We start from the raw sequence: 20383 nt of genomic DNA on the forward strand, positions 1-20383 counted from the left end.
CCCTTATCTCAAGCCACAAGCTTTTCATTATGCTTTCTGTTCTCTGCCAGCTGAGGAGAGCAGTGACAGAGCAGCTTTGGTGGGCACCTGCCATCCAACCAGGGTCAACCCAATCAATATTGACAAAACTGCTTATTACTCTCTAAAATCTTGACACCCATTTATAACTGTTGCAATACCAGCTGCCAATCTGGTCCAGTGAGTCCACCCAATAATCTACCTAATAACCATCTGCTCCAACCTGATAGTCTCAGATGAACTCCACACTCTGATTTACCCATGAATACTTTAACTGTAGTGCCTTCAACTACAGGTACAAGTTCAGTCTTCCAAAGAGATGAAAAGATGACAAATACATCTCAACAATGACATCAACACTCAACTAAAGACCATCACTTCAATAAACTATAAAACTGTCAGATCTTTCAAGAAAAACAACCAGAAGTCTACAACACAATAAAAACCCACCCACATACATGAAGTAACAAATTTATTAAATCCCAGTGATGATAACACTGCAGGCATGAGACAGACATCTGTTTTTCACAGATCTTGGCCTATATCCTAGTTCTGATGTAAAAAAAGAAAAAAGCCAAAACCCAACAGCTAGAGAAAAAACAAATTACTTTAGATCCATAATTAGTATGGTCCTTTTGCTCTCTCCCCAGCATACCTACAGCTATACTAGAATAGGGTGATGTTAGGAAATGTAGGATATGACTGTTAATTACTAAGATCTCAATTTTCTCCAGTTCCCTTTGTACTCCTTGACAAAATGCTTCACTTTGTATGAAAGTAAATGTTTCGGTCGAAGATCTCCATACTTGTCAAAGAAAAAAGTCTGGTTTGCACAGATATTCTGCTGCTATTTCTAAAATTTGTTTTGGACTGAGTGAGAAGAGAGACAGATGATTTGTATGTTCCCATGTCAAATCACTTCACAGCATCAGTAAATAAAGGGAACAGCAAGGCTGACTAAACCCAAGCCGATCAATACTGTGAATCATCGACTCAGAGATGGCTTTGAACACACACACAGGACTTTAGCTGACAGCATGGTTGGGAGTTGACCATCCTGGTAGTTGCTGTGCACTCTGATGCAGAATCAGTAGCCCATCAAACACCATCTAGTAACCCATGCCAGAAACTGGGTGGAACTCACTCAGAGCTGCTAATTGCCTTTGCTCTGTGGAGAAACTGTGACCCTCATCAGTGGGAGGGCTGTGCCTTTTGTCAGAATATGTCAAAGGAAGGCAGGCAATTCTTGCTTTATTGTAAAAGAGAGTCACTGAGAGACTGCAGAGTAAGAGAGCTCAAGGACTTTGTGAAAAGGCACAGAGTTGTCTAGATTTGATCTCTCAGCAAATCTTCAGAGAATCACCTAATTAGTCTGCTTTCTGGAAAAACTGGAGATGAAGCTTTTTAACAGTGCAAAATTGGGCAATGAATTCAGGCATGCCTACCTACAGTCACTGGCACAAGATGGGAGAATACCACATACAGTCATTCCTTAACAACCAGCAGGAAAGTGTCTGCAGGTTTGGAGGACAGCCTAATCCCTAAGAACTGAAGTTATCTCCTTCCAAATTAATTTACATCCCTTCCCCTCAGAATCTCTCATCCATGGAAAAACAAAAACAAACCAAACCCCCCCACAAAAAAAAAAAAAAAGTTATTATAAGAATTAAATGTCTGATTACAACGACAGTTGAAGGAAATACTACCACATACTTTGCTAGTAATACCACATTAAACACAAAAAGCAGAATGCTTTGTATCATGCACAAGAAACAAAGCTACCTGAATAACTCCCCCCCTCCCTCTGGCCCCAACCTCATCTTGTGATTCTCTCTAAAGCGAGTCATATGGCAGCACTTTTCTCCTTTTATGGGCAAAAAAAAAGGATAAAGGAAGTCAGCAACTGAGCAGGACTGCAGTGCCACATGAATTAAGCAGCTCAGAGCTGTGCTACTCCTCTCACATCCCTACCTCAGTGCATTATGGATAGGTACTCTCAGAGAGGGACACTATGAATCAACATCCACTTAATGCATATATAATTACATGTCACTGAGTGTTTCACACTGAACTCGTCACCACAGCATGTATTAAAAACCAAAGGATAGAAGGCATGTAATATATTTGCATTTGCTTATCTACCATCTCCTTCCTTTCTGTGAATGTCCTGTCAATAGCAGGCAAACCTCTTCTTTGGGAAACAGCTGCAGTGATAGGATGACACTAAGCAGCAATTAAAATTATAGTACTTTCTGCAGCAAGAATTTCCACGTGTTCCACACTGCCCCAGTGCCTACCACCCACACCCACCTCAGTCCTTTTCACCAGCAGCTCTACAAGATGGAATCGGAGAAAGTTATAAAATCCAGTTTAGCCAATTTGGCCTTTTTTTGAGAGAGAGAACTGTGTAAATTTCATTAGCTCAATGTAGGGAAAGGTAAATGACACACAAAATTCCCTATGCATCGAGAATAAAAGCCTTATTGTTATTTTATCAGTGGAAAGAAAGGAATCATTGTTTCTGCCTCAATAACTGACACTAGACAATATGAGGACTCACATCCATAAAAACAGCTACAGTATTGAGAAATTATATAGAAACCCACCTCCTCTCGATGAACAGGTGATGGGATCAAGAACTTATAAATACTCCCATCTCCCACACAAGCACAGGCAACAGGATCCTTCAGCCAGAGAACCACAGTGTGCACATGGCCATGGACAGAACCCTGCTGCGGGTCTTGGAACACACCTGTCAGCCTTACAGGTACCACCACTGAGTCAGAGCCACCCTGCTTTCCTCCAGCTTTTTATCCATGCTCATTCCATATGTGACTATTACAACTTAATTTGACTACTAGAACTTGACTACTTTGTTTGGAAGTGATGCTGAAAACAACTGAATTCAATTACATGAGCTAGGCTTGCTGGGTCACAGCCCACACAGTTCAAAGCTAAAATGTAGATAAGCATTTCCAGGGTCAGAGGCCTTGTCCTTAAAACTTTTGGGTGTTTTTTTTTTTTTTTTTTGGCTTTTTTTTAGGAAGGAAGCAGTGGTTATCAGATCAATATCAGGTCAGATCAGATGGCCAAAACAACAGAGTTCAGTAAGGAGTTTAAAATAATCCCATCATTTTTTGAAGTCTAGCACTGCTCTTGCATGAAACATGAAATTTGTTAAATATATGTATATATTTCTTATTGTTAAAGATTAATTATTTACTCCTTAGAAGCTTTCAAGTGTTACTACAGTGTATTCAATTCTCTATTGACAAATGTTATTTCTTTATAAACACTGACTATTCCTTTAAAAAGTAGTATTTAAAATCTGTAGGTGTCCCTTTGCCTTATGAATAAATTAGAAGACACTGAATAACAGCAACCGACAAAGTACAAACACTTTATTACAATTGTGGTGACTCAGACTGTCAGGATTTGGCAGCCCACAGTGTTCCTCAGCAGCAGAACAAAAGGGGATTTTTTTGGGCAGTTTTACTTCTAGTTCAGTAAAGGACAACATGATACTGTCTGTGCCTTAATGAATCAAAACCTCTGTAAAACAAAGGCATAAGTAGTCAGACCCCAATCATTTTCAGTCTCACAGTATTAAACTGGACAAACATATCACCTATACAACTAGGACCTCTAATATGTGTGCTCTGTCCTTGTCTTTCAGGGAAAAAATAAAAGAAATAAAGGCAGGAAGATTATCTAGCTATAGAAATACAAATCAGTTCTACAAGCAACACAGTCCCAAAATACTTAAGATCAGGAAATATTTTCTGTTTTCCTGTTGAATACAAGAGACATTGATAAAAAATTCTAAGTGGATTTTTAACACCTTCACTAACTAAAAACATAAACCCCAAAGACCTAAATATTGCACTATAATAACACAGTCTCTAATGTATTCAGAGCATAAAACACATTTGGAGGGAGATTCATTTTCCAGCATCCCCATCATGATCTCATCTGGAACAGCAAAACCACCCCTGCAGTAATTGGTATTACAGAGCCCTGCTGCAGCACAGCCTTGGGAGAGGGAAGCATTTCAGTCAGTCCTACAGGGCTTTTATGCTTTAATAATTTAAAAAAAAAAAGGAAAAGAGTTACAAAATATCAGAACCCATTTCCTCTGCCACCATCCCAGTTCCTAGGGAGAGGATTACAGACTTATTTCCAGAAGCTTCTAAAGATGCCAGCATCCATCATGAAATCTGTATTTGATGAAGTCGCCAACTGCCTACAGATGATCCTTGAAGCAAAATACTGCAATTACAGAGCAATACAGTACAGACTGTGTGTATGTGGGTGGGACAAAGTACAACTGAGATAAAATTAGACTGTTCCTGGAAATAAAGCATAACAAATTCAACAATCTAGCCTTCTCAAATCTAAACAGATCTCAACAACTCTGAGAAATGTTATCGAATTTTCCCCTTGTCATTGCTTCCACAGTGTTATAGCAATCCCCTTTGAAAAATTAGGACCAACAGATCACCCATACCAAATAAATACTACTGTATGTCTCCCACGGAGGCTATTTAAATACAATTCTGGAATCAATTTACTGGAGATAGAATCATAAGGATCAGTTACCAGAGAGAATTTTCCTTCTTCTCCAAAACCAATTCTGCTCTGGAAGTGGTACCATCACTCAGCATTTTGGTAACAGCTAAAAAATAGTAATGAATTTTTGGCCCAGAGCTCTACACCATTATTAACATGCACAAGAGAAACCAGAAGATGAACTTTCTCCCCTCTTCCCAGAAAGCCATTAATTCAAGCTAACCTTCCAGATTTTATCTGGGGCAGCACCAAAATGAAAATTATAATGATCAAGCTAGGTATTAAATACACTTCCTATAAAGAAAATAAAACAGAAACCAGGTTTGCTCTGACATATCTTTGAAAAATATGAAAACAACCCTTTCCTCCCACTTCTCAGAATAACCACATACAGCTTAGGCAACGATAGTCTTAGGACACTACTGGGCTCAGCTCAGTAGCAGAGGAAAATAATACTGAGCTGTCCTGAAATATCCCAGTAGGTGCTCCAGGACATGGGTCTATGCAGGACATGGGTCTTCTGGCTTCCTTGCGCCTGCTAACCAAGTATAGATGCAACAGTTGTTGCAAAGCATCTCATCTAGGACAAAACATTTACACTGGACAACTGAATCAAACCAGACTCAAACTGCATCCTAAAACCAAAAGAAAGACTTTCTCCAGAAGTCCTCAGTCTTGCAAAGTCTGGCCTTCATCCCTTCAAAATCTACGCTCTTCCCAGATTTACTTATCCATATAATTTTAGAAACCCAAATTGGACTCAGAAGGGAATTTTGAGCATGGATGCAAAAAATGTGGGTATAGAAGGGAAAGCAAGATAATTGGGATAGCAAGCAGGAAGCCACCTAACCTAATAGGTAAGAAAGTTGTGAAGGCTGTACCTTAAACTGATGTCACCTATTCCTGGAAGCTCAAGAGGTACCTATGTTATTAAAAAGGGTTGTAAAACCCTCAGGCCTCTCTAGAAGCAGGATACATTCCTTTCACAAGCTCCTGAGGAAAGGAGTCATGCAATTTTGAAGTTTCAGATGAGAGGGCAGGAGCATGCCCTCAAGCACCATGGAGCTATTTAAAAGCATCAGGAAAGCAACCACAGAGGAAGTAGAAGTGGGTGGTAGGCTCCTTTCAGGTTGAGAGACTGCCTCCCAACCACATCTCTGCACACCAGGGTAGCGCAGGCTAAACCACAGGCTATTGTCTGTCCTAAGACTATTCCTGAAGAAGTTATGAAATGGAAAAATATTTACGGGGTGAAAGAATGAAACACCTATAGAAACCAGATTTCCCTCACCTGAATGCCTTAATCACAGGGCAGGAGTTTAGGCCTCTGGCCTAATTACTCTTTTGTTGTTTTTGGTTTTTTTTTTCCCAAAGGTTGCAGGTGAAATAAAGGACAGCTTATGACACTCTGTTTGTTTCAGTCTCCTGGGAAGAGGGTGAATTGAGCTCAAGGTACTTAAAGCTAAAAAGGACAGAGAATAAAGTGTCACACTTGATGAATGTGGGATGCAACTAATGCACCATAAAACATAAAGAGAAGAGAGACGAACATAATTACAAATGCTTTTACTCAAGTTTGAATAAATAGATTACACTTATTTCTTAGCAAAACAAGCTTTTCTAATCCTGAGGGAACATTCCCATCTCTGGATGCCAAAGGCAGTGAAGCAGGAGAGAGATTCCACTCTCCAGAACAGTCTCAGTGGTTAATAGCTATGGATGGATGCAGAACAGAAGCCCTGTGCATCTCATTTTCTTCACAGTAAAAAATGTAGAAAAGTGTGCTTTCAGGCATGGGGTTTAGGACCATCAACCTCAGCTTTGAGGCATCTAGTTGTAAAATAGGCCACTCAAATAATTTATGAACTCAGGCAGTAATACAGCAGAGAGAAGAATTCCCCCCCTCCCCTTGAGAAATCCCATAAATTATATATAAGAAAGCTTCTAACAACTATTTAAACTTTAAGTTAAACCTATGTGTATCAGAGAGATACAGGACAGTACAGAATGACTTTTACCTAAAATGTCAGTTTAAGTCTACACATTTCCTTAAAAACACCAAACACCAAACCACCTCCACAGTGTTTTTATATTGTGCAAACTTGCACTCTGTCGTCCCGAGCTCATCACAGACAAACGGGATCAAACTGAAGATTTCAATATGCTCCATGCCATATTCTTGTCACAACTACTGCCATGCTGAATGGATGTTACGGATGTTCTTCACCAGGCCTGAGGAACACAGCTTCATGAATTACATCACCAAGACTTGAACCAAAGCAGACTAGCACTTTGGATAGGCACACTTAACACCACAAGCTGCACTGCTACTGGAACCTTCAAAATTAATGTTTCACACATTATAAACATTGCAAATTCCGTACACAGATTTACTCAAAGATAAGACTAGGACTTATGCATTAGCTACACCTTTTGCACTGCTGGTCTTCCACTCCATGTTGTTAAAATCTGCCAACCCCTCCAAAATGAAAATCTCTACAGAAGTACTGTCATGGACAGGAGAAAAAAAAAAGGTAATATGCACAAAGAAGTCCCTCAGAGCACTGGTTTTCTAGTCTATTGACAAGTTCATAAATTAGACAGGAGTACTTCAGTTGTTAGCATGCCAAAGTAACCATTCCTGAGTTAAGGCTGAGTGATGTTTAACTAAATCTCATGGTTGATATCTTCATGTTGGCATAATTTCTAAACATTTTAAACCTACAATACTAAATAAAAATCTTTCAAGCACTTGTGTGTCAGTGCTGCACTGGGTCAGTCCTGAAAGGCTAGGTACTATAGCTATTACTGTTATTTTTTTCTGTAGGATCAACTGCTGCTACCAGTTTAAATCAAGAACTTGTATTGAGCAGTATGTAAAGACAGAAAATAAGACACATTTTTCATCTTAACTGGAAGCAGGAATTGGAATATTGTCTAAGTAGAAGAATGGTAAATTCCTGGTACTTCATAACAATTAGGACCTGTACAGCTCAAATCATTCAGATTGCTCTTGTCACCATTCACATGAGTGCAGAGCAGCTTCTATTACAATTTTAATTTAAACAACAAAATTCAAATTTATGACTGCATTTTTTTGCAGCTCTCAAACTGCCCCATATATTAAATATTTTAATTCATTCCTCTCAAACTGTTTTCTCTGATTTAGTGTTACTGTTTTGCATTCCTAGATAACATGAGTAGAAAGCACTGCTAAAAGAATGATTGATAATACTGAAATGGATCCAAATACATACTGAATTCAGTACAGAGGAAACACTAAGATGTTTGGCTGCTTCAAATTATCATACATTGCTAGCATCCATACACCCCTACCCATTGACATTATAGGTCCCAATAAAAAACCCTATTTGTCTCCAGGGATTTTAACAGGAGACTTAATGATGTCTGGATCATATACAGGGCTTAGATATAGAATAGCATTTTTCTGGTTGTGAATGAATAATAAAAATAAATGTGAATTAAATGATTAAGTTCATGTGCTACTGCATGTAATACACATCTAGTGCTCAAGAATGCCAGTAATTCCACAAAAAATATTCTACAGTTTCTCCAAAAACTAATTAGAATGGCATTTAGAAGTAGATAAAAATAAGATCAAGAGATCTTACTTATAATACCTGTACACCAACAAAATATTATTTCTGTCAAAGTACAGGAATGGTTATTCATCTAAATAACACATAGCATTTAAGCTCATTTTGTATATCACACAATGTGGAAATCTGCAACATACTGCACATGCAAATCCTCAATGCCTTTGTAAGGCTGCCATACTGCTGAGGACAAGATATTTCAGCCTGACAAAACAGCGTCAAAAGTGATGTCATGAGGACAAGCTAAGCACACTAACAATGAATTATCTTCTCAGCACTGTAAAATTCACTATTAGACTCACTGTCATGGCTAAATGACATCTGACGACAGTAATTATGCAATAGTAGCCAAAATGATCACCATTTTTCCTTTCTGACTTAATCAAGGGGGTTTTATTCCAATTACTGGTATACACTGTCTTTTCAATCACTTGTGGTTTGTTTATTTTCAGTTTTTAATAAAGAGCAGAAGTTTTTGGGGGAAAAAACAAAGCATCACTGCAAAAGCAGCACAGGAGAGTACTGAAGAAGTACAGAACAGAATACAGTAAAATATTGCACAGTCTTTGAGAAACCATACAAGTAACTCAGAAAGCCTTGCTTATACTTGCCATAGTTTACATTAAGTGAAACTTCAAAGACCAGTGGTTAAACTACACTACAGCAGTTTAAGTTGAAGAATAAAACTATTAGAATTTTATTCTTGGTTGCTACTCTATGCTCTTTATAAAATTAAGTCAAACTTTTCACGATGTTCCCATAATGTGTAATTTATTTTCATTAAAACTTTTTTTTTAAAGCCTATCATAGGAAACAGTAGGACTTTATCATTAATTTTTAATTTGGGCCTGGTGAGATGGAGGATTGGGCCCATTACAGGAGAGGAGAAAAGAGATTTAAATGTGAGAAATTACAAGGTTTGTTTTTAAAATTACTCTTTAAAAGTACATTGCTGATGTAACAGTCTTCCTTACATGTTACAGAAATACGAAAGTTTCCATAACAGAGAAAAAGGAAGTATCAGCTCAGTTCTTCCCTGTGTAACAGGAGTTGGAGTATTTTTGTAGAGCTGTGCTGAGCATGTGAAAATCTTTGCCCACAAGGCAACCTCATGTCACAACAGCATTTAATTCCAAATCTCCCCCTCTAAGAGTTCACTGCCAAAGTAATTTTAATTTTTTATGGCCTTGCGGATGATCAAAACAGAAGAAGTAAAGCAAAGATATCTCCGTTCCCCTTAACCTACCCTTTCCCCAAACATATATAAACTGACTTTAGAACTGGTAACAAAAACATAGTGTAAAGATGGTCTGTATGGCAGTTAGAGACCAGGAACAGGCTGGAAATCAACTCACATCACCACCCTCGGCAAGTTATTAGCAGCACCACTGAAAGTCTGTGCAGTTAAGAGCCTCGCTGTGTTGCCAGTGAATTACGGAGCATTCGATTTTACACAGTAGCACAACGTATTACTGAGACCTTAGCAAAACAAACCCCGGATAAATACAAATAAAACTAAACGGTCTTGGAATCAAATGAGGAGAAAAACAGCAATAGGAATAATAGATACAAGCGTGCTATCTGTTCGCTGTAACACCTCCCAACATGGACAGCGATTTAAACGAGATGAATGCAGCACTACAGAGCCTGTCTTTCATCTCCTGTCTAGGTACATCTCTCTGGAAACACCACGCTTATGGCACCCTGCAATCACCAGCAGCTGGAATAGAAAGTTTTCGGTATAATCAAAGTTTGAAGCTTAATCTCCTTTTGCCCCCCCCCCCCCCCCCCCCCCCCCCCCCCACCGCGCCGCACTCAGTCCAGGCAGGCACAGCGACGCGCTCTATGACCGACAGCCCGGGCCCGCGCGGAGCTCCGCCGGGCTCCCCGGGCCCTGCCGCGGGCACGGCCGGCTCCGCACCGCCGCTGCTCGTCCCTGCAGCCGCGGCGGCTCCGGCACCCACCGGCCGGCAGAGAAAACCCGGAGACTTCCACCCGGGAGAGCTCAGTGGCCGGGAAAGCGTCTCCCCGGCTCGGCGAGGCCAATCGGGAACCTCCGCTCGGGCTCACACCGCACCCGATGCCTCTCCAAGCCGGGCTGGGGCGAAGCCAACCCCCGGCGATCACCGCCCCGGGGCCGCTGGCAGCCCCCGGGGCCGGCGCTTCCCAGGCAACAGTTGGCCGTGTCCCTCCGGGTCCCTCCCGCCACCGCCCGCAGCCCCCCCCGGTGCGAGAGCCAGGGGCACCTCGGGGAGGGCGCCTCGGGGCCGGGGAGCGGGCACAAAGGCGGCTGAGGAGGCTCAGAGGGCGAAGGGAGCCGGGAGACTCCGGAGCTGCAGCACGCCGTCCCCGCCCCGCCGCGATGCGGGGGCGCCGAGAGAAGGAGCAGCAGAGGCGGCTCAGCCCCCACCCCGCGCAGCTCCGGGCTCCGCCGTGCCTCCCCGCTCTTACCTGGGCCGCCCGTCGCCGCTGGCCGCCGCAGGTACCCTCGTCCATCCCCCGCCGCTGCCTCCAAATCAGCCGCCGGCGCTGCGGCGCGGCCCAGCCCGCCCGGCCCAGCGCGACGCTGGCAGACCCGCCCCGCCCCGCGGTGGCTGCGTGCGGCTCCCGCCGGCGGCCGCCCCGGGCGCGGCTGCCCCAGACCCGCCTCCCGCCGCCGCGGGGCGAGGCGCCCTCCGATGGGGATGGGGATGGGGGTGGGATGGGGATAGGGATGGGTCTCCCGCCCCGTGCAGATGGTACGCGCGGACCCCCTGGCTCCCCCGCCGGCGGGTCGGGGCGCTGGGCTGTCCGCTCGGCGGAATCAGGGCAGGGGTGCGTGTGACTGTCACCCGCGCTGCGCCGCGCCCGGGGACATCGGCGCTGCCCCGGACCCTTCCCATTAGGCTGGGATCCCATCCCCCTCTCTCCCGTGGCCTCTGTTGTGGGGTAGGGGGCAAGTGGGACGGGAGGGTTTCTGTGTGATTCTGCGACTCTGAACCCTGGAGTTTGGAGCTTCACATACATTTTTTTTTTTGTGTTTCTGGCTTTGCAGAAGGCAGCGCTTCCTCAAGACGTCAAAACCAGATCTGAGCCCATTCACAGCTCGTGAAAATACTTTGTACTTCCTCTTGCTGTGCTGAGGGTTAAATGAGGTTAAAGTCGCCAGAATGGCTGTGCAGCACTTGGTTTCCCCCTTCCCCAAAAGCCAGTCTGTGCGTCATTTACAGTGAGAAAGCAAGAAAAGAAAAACAAAACAAAAAGTGGCAATATTAGAAGTACAGCTCAGAAATACCTGCTCAATTGTTCAAAGGGCTTTGCTTGCTGAGCTCTTTAAATGTGAGAAGCTGTGATGCTGACCACAAAGCCATCACAGCTCCGTGCCAGTGAACCTGAGAGTTCACAGCTGCGTTCTGCCTTGGGCAAATATGTTGAGGAGAGCTGTGTGCTCAGAGAGGTGTGATTCTCATGAATAAGGCAAGTTTTGGAGCGCTGCGAAGTGGAGTGGTTTGGTGGAGCTGTGAACATGCAGGCCTGCTACTGCCTTGACCCTCTGGCCTGTCCCTCCATCTGAGCAAGCAGTCCAAATCAGCATCACTTGCATGATTTAACTTCTTCCCTTTACCCAGGCTTGATCCAGATGTCCTTGAACTGTTCTTTTTTTGGTCTGAAAATTCCAAATTGTCTAGTTAGAAAATAATTCAAGTGACATACTTAGTCTATTAAAAGGCTGTGTCTCTGTTGCTGTAGCACATTTAGTATAGCTACCCTTACATCACCCAGCTTAGTAGAACACTGAGCTGCTGGCTTGCATTTTTTACCCAGAAGTCTCAAAGTACCTTTTTAAAGAAGTAAATAGCATTGCTCCACTTTAAAGCAGGGAGAACAGTCACATGGAAAACTTGAACCAGGAGAAAGAACTGAACCTCAGATTCCCAGCTAGCAACGTAATGTCCCCTTTTAATTATTTTTCTGGGGCATGCATTCTGACTGCTTTTATAATGGTTGTGTCTTGAACTGGATGCTTTAACAAAAGAAGAGGCAGCTGTCACCCATCTTTTGGAAATATCCTAACTCTATGACTGCATGCTATATGTGCTCTCAAGTTGTCTGTACTGAGTACATCCAGAACTTAGCCAGAAGAATATTTTTATTCTGCATACTGGTAATATTTAGGAGTTAGAAAAATCCAGCTTTTAAATCCTGCCAAAATAAAGGGACTGCTAGATGTTGATGAAGAGAACTGTAGGACATCTACATGTAGTGTCACATACTACCATAAGACTGAAGTTGATCAGCCTGTAGGGGAAATGGCAGACGAGTGATAGATTTCAGATTCTCAGCTTTGGACAATGATGTTAGAGACCAGGAAACAATTATTTAACTGCCTACTGGCATAGTACCCAAGCCACAACTGTCTGTGTGAAACTGTTACCTTCTTGCTTGTGTAAGACAAAATCAGTTTGCAGCACATTGGGTAGGGATTAGATTCCTCAGTAAAGTAATTTCTTATCACATAGACTCTGTGAATGATCTTACATATCAGCCAGTTTTTCTTTGAAAAGATTCAGGATACCCATGATTTTCTGTCTTATCTCTGCTAGCCCCATCCCAATACCTCTAGCACCCTAAACTTTGTCAGGTTAAAGGATGTGCTTGCATTTACACTGGCAAATTTTGCCTCTAAATTTGGGTATACAGACACCTCTATTTCTTAGACATTACTAAGGTGTCTAATCTCCCATTACAGGCAGTACTAAAGTCCAGGTCTGGTGCTTTCATGAAGTAGTTTCAACATCACAAGAAGCAGGTAGGCATCTAAAATCAGTTTTCTGGTGAGCAATGCAATGGGCCAGCCAGTAACAGTCTGGTTATCACAGCTTAAAGCCACCCCAGTCCTAATCCCTGGGTGGGATAAGCACAAGCATCCAGAGATTTTGAAGTTACCCTTGGGTATCTTGCCTTATTTTCTACTTATCTTCCAGAAGCACCTGCAGGTCCTGTGACCTGTAGATGTAGGTCAGAATGCCCATTGCTCCCTAAGTGAATCTGTCATCACTGCAATGGAAATTTAAGTCACTTAGCTAAAGGCACCTGCTGACAGACCTCCAAAACTTAGAAGTCTGAATCTCACACTGAATCCCATCCAAATTGAGTTGCAGTCTGAAATCTGAGGGGATTTTTACACATTTTATTTCATGGGTATGACAATGTATACACAACCAGTTGCCATGGCTCAACTGGGACATAGGAGCATAGCAGCAATCTCTGGAATTTTTTAGGTGCTGGTCTTATCTGCTGAAATTTGAATGATGACATAGATTCTTTTTTTAAACAGGAGTGATTCATAAAGGTCATCTGCAATACTGGTAAATACTTGTGTTTTTATCTACCTGGAACAGGGTTGTTTAGTCTTTTGTAGAGTATGGTGCCTTGCAAGTCCTGAAACTCATTGCCTTATGCAGAATTGCATTCAAAATCACCTGGATGCAACCAGCAGTCTCCAAACAGATGGGCAAATGACTTTTCAGCTTTTGATGTTTAACTTGCTAAGCAGAACTAATGTATTTATCTAGCACTTTTCTCCAGTATTACATGTGGGAGTTTATTTGTAGAATAAAGGGAAATCTTCCTTAATGCTCATTTTAGCTCTGTGCAGACTGAAAGGAAACAGGTTATTAGAAAGAGCATTTTGAGGAAAAGAAAGGTTTAGAGCTCTGTTCAGAAATTACCAAATTCAAAGGAGAGGGTCTTTAATTTCAGTGCCCATTCTATCAGCCTCTTAATCATTTCCTCAGTCTGGAAGCCCTTTATTTTTGTGGTTAACAGAGAAAAAAAAAAGGATAATTATATATTCCATGAAGTAAATTATATGAATATTCAATACGGTCCTGTCATCACTTGTATAATTCACAGTGCCACTGATATTGTTTGCAATGGCAACTTGTGAAGAGGAACCTCAGTGCTATTTTATAATTTAGGAACATAATCTTCTTTTTCAGTTATGTGACTGAAAATTAGGAATGAAGCCAGTAGCTTCCAAGATACAACAAATCTTGGAATCGAGGAGAGGAGAGGAGAGGAGAGGAAAGGAGAGGAAAGAGTTAATCTATGATTTTACAACTCCGAATTGTTTCTGAAATTGTTTCTTATGGAAGAACAGTGCTGCTGTGGTTTTGTCAGTATTTTTCTCTCCTATCAAAGAACCAACCATTAGTAAGAAGGTAAAGTTCCTCATCTCAATTGTCTCAGGTATCTTCAGCATGAAGGGTTTTTTCCTCAGAGCACACTAAGCATTGACTGTAGTAACTCCCAGTTTCTCTCTGGTATCAAGTGGCACGTGACATTGGCAGAGGCAGGCCAGCCAGCCCTTTGCTGACAAGGGACCAGCCATGGCAGGTCAGAGCAGCTACACCACTCACCAAAAGACACTGGGGTCTCATCTGAATACAGCTGGAAGTCTGATCCCTGTTTATCTACCTGTTTGGAAGTCAATGTATAGGATATATGATCCCCTTTTAAAGACATGTATACAACTTAAATGGCAAACAACAAAAATGTAATTATTTTATGCATTAAGTATCTTCATTAGGCATTCAATGTAAATTAAACAAATTTACTCATTAAAGTGATATAGTTTAACTTCTGGTACATGCTTTTAAAAATATTGATATGGATGTGTACAGCTTAAAAGTTGAGATTTATAAAATATAATTCTTCAAATAAAGATAAATTATATTTTTGTCATTTTTAGCAAGTCAGAATAATATATATTAAATAAGTTTGTCAGTGTCATTGTATAGAAATTGGTTAGATCCTAGGACTTTGTTATGGTTTTGAACTATAACTACTTTACACACATATTAGGCATGGGAACAGCATAATAACAGTGTTTCTATACATTGATAGATGCTTGTTGTTATGGCTGTAGCAATGAAAATCATAAAAAAAATTAACAAAAAACTTACCATTTAAATTCAAAAGTTTATAAAAAAGCAAGCATGGAATACTCACTTTGAATGCTGCTTCTACAGTAAAACCTCAGGGTATTTTAGTAGAATTACATTGTACAACCATTAGTTCAGATTTGCTTGAAGTAACATTCCTTTTGCCAAAAAAATATTAATAATTTCAATAGCTCACTGGATATGTAATGTTTCATTTATCACTGTTAATGTTAATAAGAAAATGTCTTAAGTTCCAAACTACTTTAAGCTGGTCGGCACAAACCCATTTTCATTTGCATCGAGCAAGATGTATCCTGGCAACCGTATATTTTTGGATTCGTAACAATTTATTCTATTCATTTTATGCAAATGAGGTAACCAATACTGCAGGAATCATGAGAATACGAGATGGATAGCTTCCATGCTTCAGAGCTATAGATAGATGATTAGGAACTTATGTGAGTTAGATTTTTTAAAAATAATCTGTTAGACATTTTCTTCAGTGTGTTTATCTAGCTTAAATGTGTATCTGGCATGATTCACATATTTTTTTACTCAAACATGGAAAGCAAGCAGCAGCCCCACCTGAGTCCTGTGCCATCATGATTATCCCAAACCACAGCCCTGCTTCTTCTCCGTTATTTTCTGTGTTGAAAATCCTGTATTTTTCACCAAACTCACATAGAACTTAAGCAGAGAAGCAGAAGAGCAAAGGCTCCCAACATTCCCACACCTAGGAATGCTGACTTGAAAGCTTGAGAAGCTAACACAGCATCTACAGCAGCATGAAGTGCTATATATATGTGTTATATCATGTGTGAATGTCATTGAAAGGACTTTTTTCAGAGAGCTGTCTTCTGGTTTTGGTGGCTATGTGTCAGGTTTTTTTTTACATTTGCTATAGAAGGCAGTTTACAGAAACCTGTGTATCTTTGGTATATTACAGTATTTCAAAACAAATTTTTAAATTTTTTTGTAAGATCTGGGGAGTTCATCAGGGACAAAGCTTGTTTATAGAAATGTTCCATGTATAATACCCTATAAATGCAGAATACTTATAAAAATTGATTATTCTTTCCTGGTTTTTTTAATTAGTGTTCCTCAAGAGCTCTCAGCCTGGATCAAAATCACGGAGTGTGAATACTCTGAACAGCCAGGCCTACGTGGTTCCTTTCAAAGCAGCAACAATAGATGAAGCTTTTTCTAGCAGCATGGCTGGTAAGCTGAACCACAACCCTACAGCTACTCCTCAGTGAACATGATAGCTATTGTTGTTCTACTCCTAAAATTGTTTTCCTCAGCTGACCAGGACTCTGTTATATCCAGAATAAATTCAAGTTAGACAACTAAAATGGTCCTCAGTCACTTTTGCTATGCTCATGTCAGAGTTAAATGTACATATAGCAAGACAACTGTATCTGAAGCAACTCCTGAGCCACTGAACTCTAGGTGGCCTAGGGTCCTTCTTTCAATTTACATTCATATAGCTACTGACCAACACAATATTCAGAATATGCTTCAGAAAATAAGCAGTAGAGCTTTCCTTGGGTACAAGAGGCTCTTTCAAAAGAGAGGAGGACAGAGCTGATGGAAATGGAAATTTCAGCCATCTAATTTTGCTCCATTACTGGGTGGCAGTCACCAAACTTCAATTGAGCTGAAATCTTTGTAGGTAATTTAAAAGGCCAGGACTCCAATTTGAAGATGTATGAAGTGATGAGCAATTGTTATAGGAAATTACACAAGTGTTTTGAAGTAACAGTTGGGTTGCTAAATTAGTCTTTTGTAATAGGAAAAGCCAGGCTTTGAATTCCCCATAGTAGTGTGGATCCAACTTTTGCAAAATCCATATACATGAATGCCCATTGTTTATAAACCAATTCCCCAAGCCTCTGCTTTTCAGACAGAAGGAAGGGTAGGTGTCCAACTGGACTATGCCCAACTGGAAATGTACGTGAAAATCTTGATTCTGATATTTCCTAATTGCTAAAATCTTAACTTTGCAGCTTTAAATACTGTTTTTACCGAATGCTTTATGTATGCAGGACCATTGTTTAAAGAATACATCAAACCAAATATGATCTAATACCCTGTCTTGCATTAACTATTTGGAAAGGATTTGCAGGATCCAGACCCTCTTTTGCAGGAGCATTAAGGTGTGAATGGATGTCATCTTCTCAGTTCCATTATGTTGGTACCATCACATCACCACTCACAATGTGCCTCTGTTTATTGTCCCCAAAGATTTGTGGGGGTGATTTGCTATCGTAGTCAAAATTAGACAGGTTAGATGACACAGTTTAAGTAGTAGTCCTCTCCTGGATCACTCCATTTTGGCTGAACCATATTAAGATGTGCTCACCCTGTCAGCTCTAGAAGAAGATATGAGTAGATGTGACAGCCTCCAGCACAGTATGGAGAGAGATGGGCTGATTGTTCCTAGAATGGGCATCTGCTTAGTGCCCAGCAAACTCAAGGAACTTAAAAAGCTGAGTTCTCCTACAATTATTTGGCTCTTCTCCTATAGCAAATAACTTAAAGCACATGCTATAGCTTTTATCAAAGTCACTTGGATTTGTCTGTTCTTTTCTGTATCAGGATGTATAAAAATTGCTTGGTGTAAATCTAGTGAGGTTTTTTCTGCAGGGCCCTTTTTTCTCTTTGTCAATGTTTCCCAAAATGTAGAACATCTATACTACATGCAAGCCAGTAGGAGACTGACCTCTCTCTTTTTTTCTCTTTTTTTATTTATCTGAGAACAAGGAAGATAAGTTTAAAACTGTCTTATGTGTCATTTGACCAAAAAAAAAAAAAATCCTCACATTCCTATAATCATTTTTTTCACCTAAAATCTGAAGAATCAGGAATGCCACCTCTTTAAAAAGGAGTGAAAAAATTCAAAGAAAATATAAGTGTATCAGTACTGTTAAATTCCATTTGAGATGCTACCAACATGAAAACAATTTAAGCTCTATGCAATTTAGACTTTCCAAGCCTAGACTATCACTTGTCTAGCATGTAATACAAACAGCACAGCAATGGAAGTGTTAGGAACATTGAGATGATGCTTTCCTCACTTCCAAAAAGTGCATTATTCTTTTTTTTATCTTATTAGAATTAGAATTATTATAGCTCATATACTATTCTTTGGCTAGATGATGTTAAAACTACTTTTAAGAAAAGTAGATATTCTTAGTAAAGTATTTTGGCCTTTTCTGGCATCTGAACTAGAAAAGCTGAACATGCTCTTCTGTGTTCTCTAAATAACCTTACATCCTTCTTACAAGTACTGAGTCTATATGTAAATGAAAAAACTCACTAAACTGAAAGGTAAATACAGCAGTAATTATGGAAAGTCAACAGTCAGCAGTGAAACAGATGTTTATAATGAACCGCAGTGAATTTTGAGTCAATTATAAGGATAAATGGAAGGTTCATTTATATGTGTGGAAAAAGACCTGTGTCCACAAAAAATTGAAAAATCTTAGGCTCACAGGATCATAAAGTCCTGTTGGAAGGGGTCTCAGGGAGTTTCTAGCCCAACATCCTATTCCAAGTAGGTCAACTCAAACCATATTGCCCTGGTGTTTGTCCAATTGGATCTTGAAAACCCTCAAGGAAGTAAAGTGCACAGCCTCTGTGTAAAAGCTGTTCTGCTCCTGACTGTCCTCGTGTTGAGGACACTGCCTTACAATCAGTCTGAACTTCTGTTTTCAGCATACATGTTGAAACTCCTCCACCTGCCATGCACCACTCAGGAGAGCCTGTCCCTCTCTTAGAGTCAATCACAGAGTGGTTTGGGTTGGAAGGGACCTTAAAAATCAATTCCACCAGGCCATGTTGCTCAGGACTCGATACAACTTGGCCTTGAAAAATTCCAGGGATGCAGAAGGGATGGCTCTTCTTGATAACCTCCTCAAGGGCCTTAGAGAGCTGCTATTAGTTCCCACTCAGTAGAGATAAGCAACAGATAGTAAAACTTTGCCTCATTTTCCCCATCAAATGCTCTGATTAAGAAATAAATATCTTATGCCATCTCACTTTCTTCTGTTTACCCAATAACATCACCTTTCCTAATCCCATCCCCCTCCCTGTTTTATCTTTGGAGATCCATTCATCCCAAAGCCCACAAAGCCATCTTCCATGATGATGTTGCCTTGAGCTTTCATTCTGGGGAGAGGAGCTTCTCACCCCTAGGGCTCAGAGGGCCTCGTTGCATTGGCACTGCTCTTGCAGTGGTCCTAGTTAGACATCCTGCAGTTCTACCTTGTAGAGTGATTTCAGTTCATCACTTCATTGCAAGATAAAGTACATTTCAGATAACAGGTTATGCAAACAGTCTTTTCTAGCTCATTAATAGGTGGCAATAGAAAACTATTTCTCTCATGACAAAAATTCTGCTCATTCAATTGTTAGAGGAGCAACTGAGCACTTGAATTATAGCACAATTGATTTTGCAACAAATGAAACTTAAAAATGGAATGAAGCATATTCTTTAAGTCTTTCAGTGTATTTTCTTCATATCTTTGCTCAGAATAAGTGGTTACTGCTGCTGGTACCCCTTTAAGAAGGATCTGTTAGAACCAAGAGCTCAGTCTCAGTGCAGCCTTAACAAGAAAATGCTTAACTGCACCACAGCTTCCATCGGGATGAAAATTGAAAAAAGATTAAAAAATTTCCTGGAGAAGACAGCCTCTATGTCTCAAGGATGGCACAGAAGAAGTCAAGTAAAATGGCTTTTCTTGTCATCATTACTAGATCAAATCCCAGGCATATCTATCTGTATCACAAAGTTTGAAATTCAGTTAAAATCTGGGGGGAAAATGTGATTTAGTTGCATGCTAGTCTTCCTAGTAACACATGCAGAGCAGAAAAGAGCCCTGCCTTTTTCTGAGGTTCAAGATGAGGGAATGAATTTCCTTTCTGTGTGTTCTATTTGTGCAGCCATGATTACAGATGGTATTTTCTTTATCCTGAAAGCTCAGCAATAATAGAGAAAGCCATGCAATTGACAACACTTAATGTGCCATTAGAGTTTTTTCCTTCCCAAGCATTAGTTTGTATCACATTTTGTGCTGAATTGTACCAACTCCTTCCCACCAAGTAAAGCACAGCATAAAGAGAAGGCCTAATGCAAAAGAGTCAGTGAGGTAATTAGTATTTTATTCAAACAAGCAGGTTCAATTCATGCAGTACCAAATAAGCATTTCCAGCTCTGCTTCCCTGACAATCTTCACTATTAATTGAGCACAT

The 20383-nt window shown here is 40.7% G+C and overlaps 1 protein-coding gene across 4 annotated transcripts in view; it reads right to left on the reverse strand.

The window, feature by feature from the left end:
- CYRIA (CYFIP related Rac1 interactor A) overlaps positions 1-10789 on the reverse strand; it is a 56347-nt gene extending 45558 nt beyond the window's left edge. For all 4 annotated transcript variants that reach the window (XM_059842912.1, XM_059842911.1, XM_059842908.1 and 1 more), the window contains exon 1: positions 10656-10789. The gene's annotated coding sequence lies outside the window, so the exon portion shown is untranslated. The remainder of the gene's footprint in view (positions 1-10655) is intronic.
- Between the last annotated feature and the right edge of the window lie 9594 nt (positions 10790-20383).

The sequence above is a fragment of the Haemorhous mexicanus genome, chromosome 3, assembly GCF_027477595.1.
Source record: "Haemorhous mexicanus isolate bHaeMex1 chromosome 3, bHaeMex1.pri, whole genome shotgun sequence".
NCBI classification, from domain to species: Eukaryota; Metazoa; Chordata; class Aves; order Passeriformes; family Fringillidae; genus Haemorhous; species Haemorhous mexicanus.